A 14,213-nucleotide genomic window follows, 5' to 3' on the forward strand; every position below is an offset into this window, starting at 1 on the left:
GAGAGAACCTGCCATGTTCCTCAGCTGCAGTGGTCAATGTATATGTTCTTTACAGGCATCCATGTGGGAGTGCTCTGCTACAAAAACATCCCACATGGTGGATACTGGAGGAAACAAACCAGACTATCCCTGTCCGGTAGAAGGAATCCTTACTGTTTGGAGCATCTCAGAAGCCCCGGTGTGGGAAAATCTCCATGGCCTCTTGACGTCACCCATGCATTTGCTGGTCATCATAGACACAAACGCCAGCGTGAGCAACCATCTGACATCTGCCCTGACTCAGGTGCTGGATATCTCAAGTCAGCCACTGCACACTGATTATGCCTTTTGCTTGGCATTGAATTTAACTATAGCTTGGTTTTACAATTCCATCCTCACCCTACTGGTCCCCAAACCCTTTTTTTCCCCCCAAACCCTCTTGATAGGGAATTCTGGAGCCAAAACCCAGCCTTGTCCATTACCCATAGAAAGAAGAAGTGCCTGGTGAGTCTGCTCAGAAACCCCACATGAGGATCATCGGCTCGACCCTCGAGGGAACCCCGTTTTATAGGTTCCCTGGCCACTAGTGTTGTGTCTGACAGAGTCTGAGCCCAGACTTAGTGTCAACCACCCAGAGAGCGGGACCCGTATCCAGTATGTGAGACCAGCCTTGATCCAAATCTGACATCTTAACCCATCCTTGGTATTCAGGCATCTGTCCCCAGACCTTTCCTGGAATACCTGCCAATGGGGGAACCTGAAGCACAATAGAGAACTCCTCCTTCCCCTGGGAAGGAAACTTGTCTTTTGGATTAGGTGTCCAACCCATAGGATGGGAGCCATTTGCATGGGCAATGAGACCATACCCACTCATGAGGGCCCCCTGGGCACAAGCAGACCTTCTGACCCTCAGCCTGAGCCTGCTTTCAAACAAACCCTCTCAGTTGCACCACCAGGTTCCCACATTGCAGTCCCGGGAAGCCTCTAGGCCGAAATCCTCACACTTGGTGTAAATGTCTTTGCGCCAGACCCAGAGCCCATCTCTGGAATTCCTGTTGTGGGGCACGCCTAAGATGGAAAACAGCACTCTTCCCTTGCACGAAAAAGCCACTAAACTATGGGGAGCCTACAAGATCCTTAGAGAGGAAAAATATCCCATGGACCCATGAAACCACAGCTGCATTCTGAGGCCATCCAGGACACACAATCCAGATACAAAAGCCTGTGCTAATGCCTTCGAGTCACCCTAATTACAGTTCCTGACCAGTTGCCCTCCAGGTCTATGCACTGGGCCTGCGATCACCTCACCTCTAATCCCAACCCGAGTTCGTTTTTGCAGACATCTCTCCCAAAACCACAGCTCACATGACCTACAGGTTGGGGTTTCTGGAGCTGCACCACAGGACTGGTCCTGCCATGCCCAAGGAAACTGTGCCTATCACAGTGGCCTAAAGCCTCCAGATTTTGAGAAACCTGCAATGCCCCTGAGCCCACCACAATATTGGAGGCTGCTCTGGACACAAATGCGCAGGCTGAAATACCCTGATCACCTACCTCCAGGCAGACACCCAAGTCAATGGTCCTGAGTCAGATGATTGAACCTGACATGACACTAGGACTTCACTTGAACACTAGATTAGGTTTTCAGGCATCTGTCCTCAGAGGCCTTTTCTTGAAAACCAACTTATGATAAAACATGTGGTCCCTGAGCCACACAACAGAACATATCCTGTCCTCAGAAGGAAACCGTGCTCTTGGACCTGTGTCAAACCCTCAGGGTAGGAGTATCCTGCAAGGCACCTTAGTCACCAGAACATTCTAAGATCTCCCTGGTAACAAACCAGCACGGAGTCCAATGTGCAAGAGATTCCAAGTAACTCAAGGCCTTGGTACTTCGCCCAAGAGCCACCAGAACAAACCTGCCATGTTCCTCAGCTGCAATGGAGAATGGAAGTGTGCCTTCCAGGCATCCAAGCGGGAGAGCTCTGCTACACAAAGTTTCCATATAGGGGAACACGGAGCAAACACACCAGACTCCAGCTGTCCAGTAGAAGGAAACCTTGCTGTTTGGAGCATCTCAGAAGCCTCAGCGTGGTAAATCCTCCATGGCCTCCTGACGCCACTCCTCCATTTGTCAGTCATATAGTCACAAGCTCCAGTGTCAACAAACATCTGACATCTGCCCTTACTCAGGTGCTGGATATCTCAAATAAGCCACTACACATTGGAACTGCCTTCCGCGTGGCACTGAATTTAGCCGTAGCTACTGTTTACAATTCCATCCTCACCCTTCTGGTCCCCAAGCCCTCCTGACAGGGAATTCTGGAGCCACAACGCAACATTCTGCCTTCCCCATAGAAAGAAGAAGTGCCTGGTGAGTCTTCCCAGAAACCCCACATGAGGATCAATCTGCTCGGCCCTCAAGTGAACCCCGATTTACAGGCAGTTTTGGCCACTAGTGATGTGTCTGACAGAGCCTGAGACCCGACCTAGTCAGCCTCCCAGAGATCAAATCCCATATCCAGCATGTGAGACTGGCAATGGCCCACGTCCATCAGCTCTACCATATTTGGTATTGGGGCACATGTCGCTAGACTTTTGCTTGAATCTCTGTGAGTGGGAGAACAGGAAGCATAATAGAGAATTCGTCCTTCACCATGACAGGAAACCTGGCTGTTGAGATGGTTATCCAACCCTCACAATGGGAGCCAGCTTCGTGGCCAATGAGACCACGACCACTTCTGAGGCCCACCCTGGGCACAAACAGGCATTGAGACCCTCAGCCTGAGCATGCTTTCAAACAAGCCCTCTCAGTGGCACCACCAGAATCCCGCATTGGAGGCCTGGTATGCCCCTAGGCCCAAATCCTAACTCTTTGTGGTATTTTCCAGGCAAACAGACCAAGGCCCATCTCTGGAATCCTTTTTTGGGGCACCCCTAAGATGAAAAACAGCACTCTTCCCTTCCACGAAAAAAACACCAAACTATGTGGAGCCACCAGGATCCTTAGAGAGGAAAAATCTCCCATGAACCCATGAGATCACAGCTGAATTCCGAGGCCATCCTGGACACACAATCCAGATATAAAAGCCTGTGCCACTGCCTTCCAGTCACCCTAATTACAGTTCCTGACGAGCTGCCCTCCAAGTCTATGCATTGGGCCTGCGATCATTTCGCCACTAACCCTAACCTGAATTTGTGTTTGCAGACTTCTCTCCCAAAACCATGGTTTACATGCCCTCCAAGATGGTGTCTCTGGAGCCACATTACAGGACTATGCCTGCAATCCCCAAGGAAACTGTATCCATCACAGTTATCCAAACCTTTCAAATTAGGAGAAACCTGCAAAGCCCCTGAGGCCACCCCAATATTTGTGGCTGCTACAGACGCAAGTATGCCATCTGAAGCTCCCTGTTCAACTACATCCAGTCAGACAGCCATGTCAATGGTCCTGAGTCAGAAGATTGAAACTGGCATGCCCCTAGGACCTCATCAGAAGCCTAGATTATATTTTCAGGCCTCTATCCTCAGGGTCCTGTTCTGGAATACCAACGTATGATGCACCATGTGGTCCCTGAGCCACACAGCAGAACATCTCCTGTCCCCAGAAGGGAACCATGCTCTTTGACCTGTGCCAAACCCTCAGCGTAGGAGAGTCCTGCAGGGAACTTTATCAACAGGCACATTCTAAGTTCTCTGTGGTAACAATTCAGCATTGTGACCCATCTGCAATAGATTCCATGTCAAATCAAGACCTTGGAACTTTGCCCAAGAGCCACCAAAACAAACCTGACATGTTCCTCAGCTGCAGTGGTCAATGGAGGTGTGCTATCCAGGCAACCATGCCAGAGAGCTCTGCTCCTCAAACTTTCCACATGGGCGACTCTGGAGCAAACAAACCACACTCCCCCTGTGCGGTAGAAGGAAACCTTGCTGTTGGGAGCATCTCACAAGCCTCAGCATGGGAAAACCTCTATGGCCTCTTGACGCCACCCCTCCCTTTTTCGGCCATCATAGACATGAACTCCAGTGTGAGCAAACATCTGACATCTGCCCTTACTCATGTGCTGCATATCTCAAATAATCTGCGACACATTGGAACTGCTTTCTGCTTCGCACTGAATTGAACTGTAGCTTGTGTTTACAATTCCATCCGGACCCTACTCGTCCCCACGCCCACTTAATAAGAAATTCTGGAGCCACAATGTAGCATTCTAAATTTCCGATAGAAAGAATTTCCTGGTGAGTCTGCTCAAAAACACCAAATGAGGAATAATCTACTCGGCCCTCGAGGAACCCCATTTATAGGCTGCCCTTGCCACTAGTGCTGTGTTTGACAGAGCTCTGACCTCCTGTCAGGCACCCAAAGAGCGGGGCCCATATCCAGCATGTGAGACTAGCCATGGCCAAAGTCCGTACTCTTTACCCATCCTTGGTATTCAGGCATGTCCTCAGACCTTTGCTGGATTCCCTGCCAAGGGGGGAACCTGAAGAACAATAAATAACTGCTCCTTCCCCATGGCAGGAAACCTGGCTGTTGGGAGGGGTGTCCAACCCTCAGAGTGGGAACCAGCTACATGGCCAATAAGACCACGCCCACACCTGAGGGCCGCCATGGGCACAAACAGGCATTGTGACCCTCAGCCTGAGCATGATTTCAAACAAGCCCTCTCAGTTGCACCACCAGGATCCCGCATTGCATCCTGGGACGCCCCTAGGCCCAAATCGTAACCCTTGGTGGGATTTTCCAAGCGACAGACCCAGAGCCCGTCCCTGGAATCCCTGTTTTGGGGCACCCTAAGATGGAAAACAGCACTCTTCCCTTCCCCAAAATGCTACCCAACTATTGGTAGCTGCCAAGATCCTTACACCTGCATTCTGAAGCTATACTGGACACATATTTCAGATATAAAAGCCTGTGGGTCCGCTTTCGAGTCACCCTAATTACAGTTCCTGACGAGCTGCACTCCAAGTCTGCGCATTGGGCCTGTGATCACCTCGCCAATAACCCTAACCCGAGTTTGTGTTTGCAGACTTCTGTCCCAAAACTATGGCTCACATGCCTTCCAGAATGGGGTCTCTGGAGTTGCACCCTAGGACTGGGCTTGCCATCCCCATGGAAACTGCCCATCACAGAGGCCCAAACCCTACAGTTTAGGAGAAACTGCATGGCCCCTAAGCCCACCCCACTTTTCGATGCTGATCTGGATGCAAACATGCTTTCTGAAACACCCTGATCACCTACATCCAGGCAGACACCCAAATCAATGGTCTTGAGTCAGAATATTGAACCTGACATGCCCCTTGGACCTCATTCTATCCATAGATTAGGATATCAGGCATCTCTACTCAGAGGCCTGTTCCAGAATACCAACTTAGTATACAACATGTGGTCCCTGAGTGTCACGCTCTCCCTGCCTGCAGAGATGACGCAAAACCAACACACACACAGGTCGATGCACAAGCTCTTGTTTATTCCCTGGTCGATCATTTTTTCTCCCCCGGCAGGGAAGTTCCCTTGCCTTATATAGGGCATAACAGCCAATCACAGAGGTATTCACGTGAACAGGAGGTATCTGGGGCTCGTAGACAGTGGTGGCATAACAGCCAATCACAGAGGTGTTCACGTGACGAGCACGAGGTCACGTGTGGCCAGGGCGGATGTTTTTCAGGCTGTCCGTGCTGCTCAGGCTATGTAGCTGGCACCGTCTTGGGGCGCGACCGGCGCCATCTTAGGGGCGTGATCCCGACAGCTCCCCCTTCTTTATTTATTTGTATGGATAAGGGACCGTGCCTGTCTTAGGTTGGGACGATCAACTTGCGCCCTTACCCGTCATCAAATACTGCAGAGCATCCTGCAGCTTCTGTCTTAGGTTGGTACACCGTTATCATCCTCATTACCCATCATTGACTACCAGTCCAGCATGCTAAGCCATACTTGGGGTGAGCTACCATGCTCTATGGCTACCAAGGCTTGATGTACAGCCTGCCAGTCTCTGGCTGATGTGCGTTGGAGGGCTCTTATCCAACGCAGCACCAGGAGGAGGACAAAGAGCACAATATAGCCGAGTGCAATAGTCCCAAACCAGGATTTCCCAAAAGCCACCACTGCCTGCATAGTTGTAGGAATTGGCAGGCCGTGAGAGGGTTGACTCTCGTGGCATTGATCTGCAGAATCTCCATCCAGAGGGAGGCTGTCATATTGTGGAATTTGGCTGACCAGGTGCCGTTGAGCATCTGAGATAATTCTCGGGAGAGGTTCGCTGCTCGGGAGAGATTAGAATACAAGTTAGATGTGCTGCATATGCTCGATAAGGGCTGGATACAACTGGTCGAGAGAATTTGGATGTACTCACCGTGTCAGGTGTTCTGGAACCCAGACCGGAGTTGGCTGGTCCTGAGGGAAAACACAAACGGAACCATGGACCCATCGTAGGACCGGGTCCGGACTCTTCCACAGTCCTGTCAGAATGTCTTTCCATTTTACCCAATCATTGAGATTGACCTCCTGACGTGAGTGGCGATCTGCTGCCGATCATCCTATTGCGTCCATGACCAAAAAATTTAAAGTAAAGAGAGCAGTATTGAGTTTGTCCTTACGGGACTTGTAGATGACCCCTATTCCCCCTTTTTGTTTTATTAATTGATTTTTCAAGGTCAAGTGTGCGCGTTCGACGATTCCTTGCCCTTGAGGGCTGTAGGGTATGCCTGTGACTAGATGTATGTGAAATGTATCAGCAAAATTTTTAAAGTTGTGTGATGTGTAAGCAGGCCCGTTGTCGGCTTTGATTTGTTTTGGGATTCCCCAAGAGGCAAAGTTTGTCAAACAATGTTTAATGACATCTCTGACCTTTTCTCCTGTATGTAAGGATGCCATAATGACCTCCGAGTATGTGTCTACTGAGACATGTACATATTTTAAGTTGCCGAATTCAGGGATGTGTGTAATATCCATTTGCCACACATGATTGGGTAGTATTCCACGTGGGTTTACTCCAAAGGAGGGTGCTGGGATAAGAGGGGCACAGTGCTGGCAAGACTTAACAATCTGTCGAGCAAGGACTTTTAGTATTTGAAATTTTCTGTGGAGTGTAGTGGAATTTACATGGGATTTTTCATGGAATAATTTGGCTTGTTCTTCTATGGAGAATATAAAAGGTGTTTGTGTGATAAATCCTGCCTTTTCATTACCCGTAGATAAGGGTCCTGGAAGACGTGTATGAGACCTAAGGTGTCCTGCAAAGAAGGGATGTGTACGCTGTAAGATCAGCTTTTGTAGGGATTTGAAGTAAGAAGCAACAGTGGAGGCAGGTGCAATATAAGGCACTGTTTCTAGAACTGATCGAGAGCTAATGACATAATTGCTATCTGATAGTAGATTGAAGGGATAGTCAGGAAACGTTGAAAAAGCCAGAATGACTGCTGCCAGTTCTGCAAGTTGTGCAGAGCCAGATGGTACCAGGGTTGTATAGCTTTTTCCTGCAGTTAATACCATTCCCACTCCATTTTTTGAGCCATCAGTAAAGAGTGTTAAGCAATCTTTTAAGGGGGTTGTTTTTGTGATTAGTGGGTAGACAATAGGGGTGTTTTTACAGAATTGAATCCAGGGGTGTTTTGGATAGTGGTTATCGAAGTTTGCAATAGTAGTGAAATGGAGAATGGTCCAATTTGTGTCATGATTGATGAGCCAATTAATTTGGTCTGGTCTGTAGGGGGTAATGATAGTATACGGCTGTGAGCCAAATGTGGCGAGGCAGTCCTTTAGCCCCTTCTGTAGAAGCAAGGCTACGGTTTCAGGGTAAGGTTGTAATGTTTTAGATGGGGAGCTAGGTAAATGAACGCTTTGTAAGGGGCCACCCTGCCAAATGATGGCAGTAGGGCTATGAGGGTCTGGTAGTATTATTAATAATAAGGGTTGATCTGGATCACTGCGTGTGATCTGACATGATTCTAATCGTTGTTGGACTAAGGTGATGGCTTGCCTAGCCTCGGGGGTAAGACTTCTTTTTGCGCTTAAGTCTGCATCACCCTTAAGAATATCAAATAGGGGCTTTAACTCCACTGTAGTTAGTTTTAAGTAGGGTCAAAGCCAGGCAATGTCACCTAACAATTTCTGAAAGTCGTTAAGGGTGTTTAGATTGTTCAGCCTAAAGCTGAGTTTTAGAGGCCTTACCATCGTGGACGAAAGATATGTGCCTAAATAGGTTTGTAAATCTCCTTTTTGTATTTTATCTGGTGCTATGGTGAGGTGCCATTCCTTTAATTCTGCTGTTAGAAATTGGAGTGCCTTATCAATCTCTTGGTTGTTTTTATGTGATAATAAAATATCATCCATATAATGGTATAGTAGCAACATGGGAAATTGTCTAGTTGTTCTTAAAGCCTTGTCAACATACATTTGGCATAACGTAGGGCTATTGGTCATACCTTGTGGTAAGACTGTCCATTCATATCTCTGATCTGATTAGGAGTTATTAATTGCTGGAAAGGTAAATGCAAATCTCCAACAGTCATCCTTATGTAATGGAATGGAAAAGAAGCAATCTTGTTTATCTATAATAATTGTGGGCCATCCTTTTGGTATTGCAGAAACAAGAGGTAAGCCACATTGGATAGGGACCATAGAGTACATTTGAGTGTTTACTGCTCGGAGATCATGGAGTAGCCTCCATTTACCTGATTTTTTCCTTATAACAAATATGGGCGTATTCCAAGGAGATGTCGAGGGGCGAAGATGCCCAGCATCCAGTTCTTCCTTTATTAAACCTTTGGCTGCCTCTAATTTTTCTTTAGTTAGGGCTCACTGAGGAATCCAGCGAGGCCTATCGTCTTTCCATTTTAAAGGTATGGCGTGTTCAGTGGCCCCTATTAAAAACCCAGACCTTGATACTTCTGGAAGTGCTTTGGGAGTGGTATCGGTTGAGTTATGCCTTGCTCTTGTTTCCCTAACCCTCGGCCCATTGTATATCCCATTGACTGCATCATTCCCTTGACAGGACCGTTGAACAAATTCTCCGTGGTTAGTCTCAAATCCATTTGTGCTAGGATATCGCGCCCCCAAAGTGATATAGGTAGGGCACAAATGTATGGTTGGAAATAGTCCGGTATGGCCTTCTTTTTCCTTCCATTGCAATGTTGCTGCACTTTGGTCGGGGCATTGTGCAACTCCCAGGCCCCGTAGTGTTTGGTTGGCTTTGACTATAGGCCAAACTTTAGGCCAGTCAAGGGACCTTATACTGCTTTTGTCAGCTCCGGTATTGAGCAGACCCAGGAAGTCCCTTCCTTAGATGGTTAGGGTTAATAACGGCCTGTCCTGTAATCCCAGGGTTAAACAAGTGAGACCGCTCTCCGGAGGAACCGAAACCTTTAGTTCCTCGGGAAGTGTTCTTATATGCATAAAGATCATGTTGGCCAGGTAGAATAAGCATTTGAGCTATCTTATCTCCCAGGGTTATGGCCTTTATGCCTTTTGGGGAGGATACCATAATTTTCACTTGTCCTTGAAAATCAGAATCAATAACACCTGGGTGCACAATTAATCCCTTCAAGGTAGTGGAACTCCTTCCTAACAGGAGGCCAACTGTCCCTTGGGGTATTGGTCCCTGCCAATATGATTCCACCGTCTGCACCCCCATGTCAGGAGTTAAGACCAATCTGGAGGTGGCACAGATGTCCAATCCTGCGCTTCCTGCTGTGGCCCTTCTTGGCTCATAAGTGGATGCCAGATCATGGGCACTTGTTGTATCACTCCGTACATTTGTTGTGGGCCCCGGAGTGAAGGGCCCGAATTCCCGTTTTTTTGTAGCTTAGGATTAGGACCTAGGAAATTTCCCTCTCTATCTCTTATGGAGGTGCAAGTATTACTCCAATGATTCCCTATCTTACATCTAGGACAGAGCTTGGGTTTTTGGCTTTGTTCAGCTTGTTCGGAGTGCCGTTTGTTTGGACATTGCACTTTCCTGTGGCCGCAGGAAAAGCAGGCACCCGGATTAGACCGAGATGGCTTCTGAAAACCATAACTTGAAAGGCCCTGAGTAATGGCTGCTGCAAGGACCTGCCCTTGTATAACATAGTCATTGATATCTCTGCATACCTTTAAATATGTGGAGAGGTCCTTGCTTTTCCAGGGCCGGATAGCTTCCTTGTACCATTTGTTTGCCTGTTCATAGGCTAATTGCTTGACTAGGGGCATGGCTTGTTCCGCATCCCCGAAAATGCCGGAAGCTGTCTGGAGTAGACGATCTACAAAATCGGCATATGGCTCATTATTGCCTTGAATGACCTTTGATAATTGTCCCTGTAAACCTCCGGTACCCTGCAGGGTTTTCCAAGCTTTTTTAGCTGCAGTGGCAATTTGTAGGTAGATGGCGGGGTGGTATTGGGCTTGAGCCTGAACAGTCACATAATTTCCTAAGCCAATTAGCATGTCAACATTCCAGTCTGGGTGGCTGGTGGCTGCATTGTGCCTGGCAGTGTCCGTGCTGTATTCCTGCCAGGCTGTTTTCCACATCAGATATTGGCCCCCTGATAAGGTAGCTCTAGCCAAGTTTGTCCAGTCCCCTGGGCTCAAGTTGGGCCCTGCTAGGGACTCTAATAAGGATACTGTGAAGGCGGCCTGAGGACCATATGTGTTAACTGCTTCCTTTAATTGTTTCACAAGCTTAAAGTCTAAGGGCTGATGAAACCTTTGGTTTTGAGCGTCCTCGAGAATAAGGAAGCAAGCCGTTGAGAAATCTGTCCAAGGAGAGGAAGTTTGACACAAGCATGCACCCTTACAGGAACCTGAATAGGGAGGGGGTGCCGCTGTGGGCTCAATCGTATTAGGAAGGGTTGCATGATCTACTTTTAGTTCTTTTACCTTCCTTTCTAATTCCTCCCTGCTGAACTCCTCCTCTTCACCATTTTCACTGCTAATTTCAGAGGAACGGGAGGAGTACAAAGAGCATTCCTCTTTTACTTCCTCTAAAATGGAACTTCCTTCTTTTAGGGGGCCTGTAAATTTGTCCTTTTTAACGGTAAGGCATCTCCTCACAAGAGCCCATTTAGCCATGGTGCCTGTTGGCAAAGGCTGCTGAGCATCAGCCTTTCTCAAATCTTCTCCCAAATGTTCCAACTGTGGGACACTTAAGAGGCCCTCATCTAAAAACCAAGGGGCTTGATGCTCTATTGCTTTTAGGAATGCTCGAGCAGTTCAAGCTTTAAGAGGGGTTCCATTAGCTTTCAAAAGTGCCCACAAGGGGCTCTCCATTCAGAGTCTAGAAATTTCTGACCCCATTATCTTTACCTTTACAGTCGCAATCCGTGAACATACAGCTGCTGTCCCTTTGTGGTTGCTCTTCAGCAAACTTCTATCCTTTCCTTTGTGGCCGTCCTAGTGACGAACGTGCAATATGACGAGGGGGAAAAAAGTACTCATGTATTGCCTTCTCTCACCTTCTCCCTAAAATGCTAAGTTTAAAAAGCTGGACAACTTCTATTCCATGAAATCTTCCTGTTAGAACTACCACTTCTAAAAAAGAAAACAAAGGAAAGGAAAGAAAGAACTACCACTTCTAAAAATCAAGTAAACAAAATGGAAACATTGTATTTCACTCTGACAAAACTGTTCAATGTGAGATCAATGCACATAAAATTAAAAAGTTAAATATACCTCAATATTATCAATGAAACAGAACATATCTCAACCAGTATCAGAATTTTTACCTTCACAGTATCTTTGCTATTTTTAAATATACTCACAGTTCCCGGGTTTCGGCACCAAATGTCGCCCTCTCCCTGCCTGCAGAGATGACGCAACACCAATACACACACAGGTCGATGCACAAGCTCTTCTTTATTCCCTGGTCGATCTTTTTTTCTCCCCCTGCGGGGAAGTTCCCTTGCCTTATATAGGGCATAACAGCCAATCACAGAGGTGTTCACGTGACGAGCACGAAGTCACGTGTGGCCAGAGCGGATGTTTTCCAGGCTGTCTGTGATGCTCGGGCTATGTAGCTGGCGCCATCTTAGGGGTGCGACCCCGACACCTGAGCCACACAACAGAACGTCTCCTGTCTCCAGAAGGAACCCGTGCTCCTGGACCTGTGTCAATCCCTCAGGGTAGGAGAGTTTTGCATGGAACATTAGCCACCAACACATTCTAAGATCTCCCTGGTAACAATTCAGCACTGTGACCCATGTGCAGGAGATTCCCAGTCAACTCAAGGCCTTGGTATTTCACCCAAGTGCCACCAGAACGAACCTGCCATGTTCTTCAGCTGCAATGGTCAATGGAGGTGTGCTTTTCTGGCATCCATGTGGGAGAGTTCTGCTACCCAAACTTTCCACAGGGGGAACCCAGAGCAAACAAACCACATTCCACGTCTCCAGTAGAAGGAAACTTTACTATTTGGAGCATCTCACAAGACTCAGCATGGGAAATCCTCCATAGCCACTTGACGCCACCTCTCCATTTGTCGGTCATCATAGACACAAACTCCACTGTGAGCAAACTTGTGACATCCCCCCTACTCAGGTGCTAGATGTCTCAAGTAAGCTTCTGCCCATTGGAACTGTCATGGCACTAAATTTAGCCATAGCTTGTGTTTACAATTACATCCTTACCCCACTGGTTCCCAAGCCCTCTTGATTGGGAATTCTACAACCACAATGCAGAATTCTGCCTTCCCCATAAAAGAAGTACTGGTGAGTCTGCCCAAAAACCCAACGTGAGGATCAATCTACTCAGCCCTCTATGGTACCATGATGTAGAGGTTGCCTGGCCACTAGTACTGTGTATGACAGAGTCTGAGCCCCACCTCGTGTCAGCAACCCAGAGAGTGGGGCGCATATCCAGCATGTGAGACTTCCCATGGTCCACGTTCTTCCTCTCTACCCATCCTTGTTGTACAGGCATCTGTCCCCAGACATTTGTTGGAATCCCTGCCAATGGGGGAACCTGAAGCACAATAGAGAACTTATCCTTCTTCATGGCAGGGAACCTGGCTATTGGGATGGGTGTCCAAACCTCAGAGTGGGAGCCAGCTGCATGGCCAATGATACCACGCCCACTCTTGGTGGCCGCCCTGGGCACAGTCATTGTGACCCTCAGCCTGAGCATGCTTTCAAAGAAGTCCTATGAGTTGCACCAACAGGAACCCGCATTGCAGGCCTGGGATGCCCCTAGTCCCAAATCCTAACAATTGGTGGAATTTTCCAAGCTCTCAGACCCAGAGCCCATCTCTCAAATCCCTGTTTTAGGGCACCCTTAAGTTGGAAAACAGCACTCTTCCCTTCCCCGGAAAAGCCATCAAATTATTGGTAGTTCCCAAGATGCTTAGAGAGGAAAAAGCTCACATGGACCCATGAGTCCACACCTGCATTCCGAGGCCATCCTGGACACACAATCCAGATATAAAATCTGTGCTTCTGCCTTCGAGTCACCCTAATTACAGTTCCTGATGAGCTGCCCTCCAGGTCTATGCATTGGGCCTGCGATCACCTCGCCACTAACCCTAACCCGAGCTTGTGTTTGAGACTTCTTTCCCAAAACCATGGCTGACATGTTGTCTAGGATTGGGTCTCTGGAGTTGCACCACAGGATTGCACCTGTCATCCCCAAGGAAACTGTGCCCGTCACAGTGGCCCAAACCCTCAAGATGAGAAGAAACCTGCAAGGCCCCTGAGCCCACCCCACTTTTGGAGACCGTTCTGGACTTAAATGCACAGTCTGAAATGCCCTGATCACCATATCCAGGCAGACACCCAAGTCAATGGTCCTGAGTCAGAAGATTGAACCTAACATGACCCTAGGATCACATTCAAACACTAGATTAGGTTTTCAGACATCTTTTTTCAGAGATGTGTTCTGGAATACCAACTTAGGATACAATATGGAGTCCCTAAGCCACACAACAGAACATCTCCTGTCCTCAGAAGGAAACCGTTCTCTTCGACCTGTGTCAAACCCTCAGGGTAGGAGAATCCTGCATGGCACCTTAGCCACCAGGACATTCTAAGATCTCCCTGGAAACAAACCAGCAGTGTGACCGATGTGCAAGAGATTCCAAATCAACTCAAGGCCTTGGTGCTTCGGCCCAGAGCCACCAGAAATAACCTGACATGTTCTTCAGCTGCAATGGCCAATGGAGATTTGCTATCCCAGCTTGCATGCCGGAGAGCTCTGCTACCCAAACTTTCTACATGGGGGACCCCGGAGCAAAGTAACCACATTCCACCTCTCTAGTAGTAGGAAA

The sequence above is a fragment of the Neovison vison genome, chromosome 4, assembly GCF_020171115.1.
Source record: "Neovison vison isolate M4711 chromosome 4, ASM_NN_V1, whole genome shotgun sequence".
Classification (NCBI taxonomy): domain Eukaryota; kingdom Metazoa; phylum Chordata; class Mammalia; order Carnivora; family Mustelidae; genus Neogale; species Neogale vison.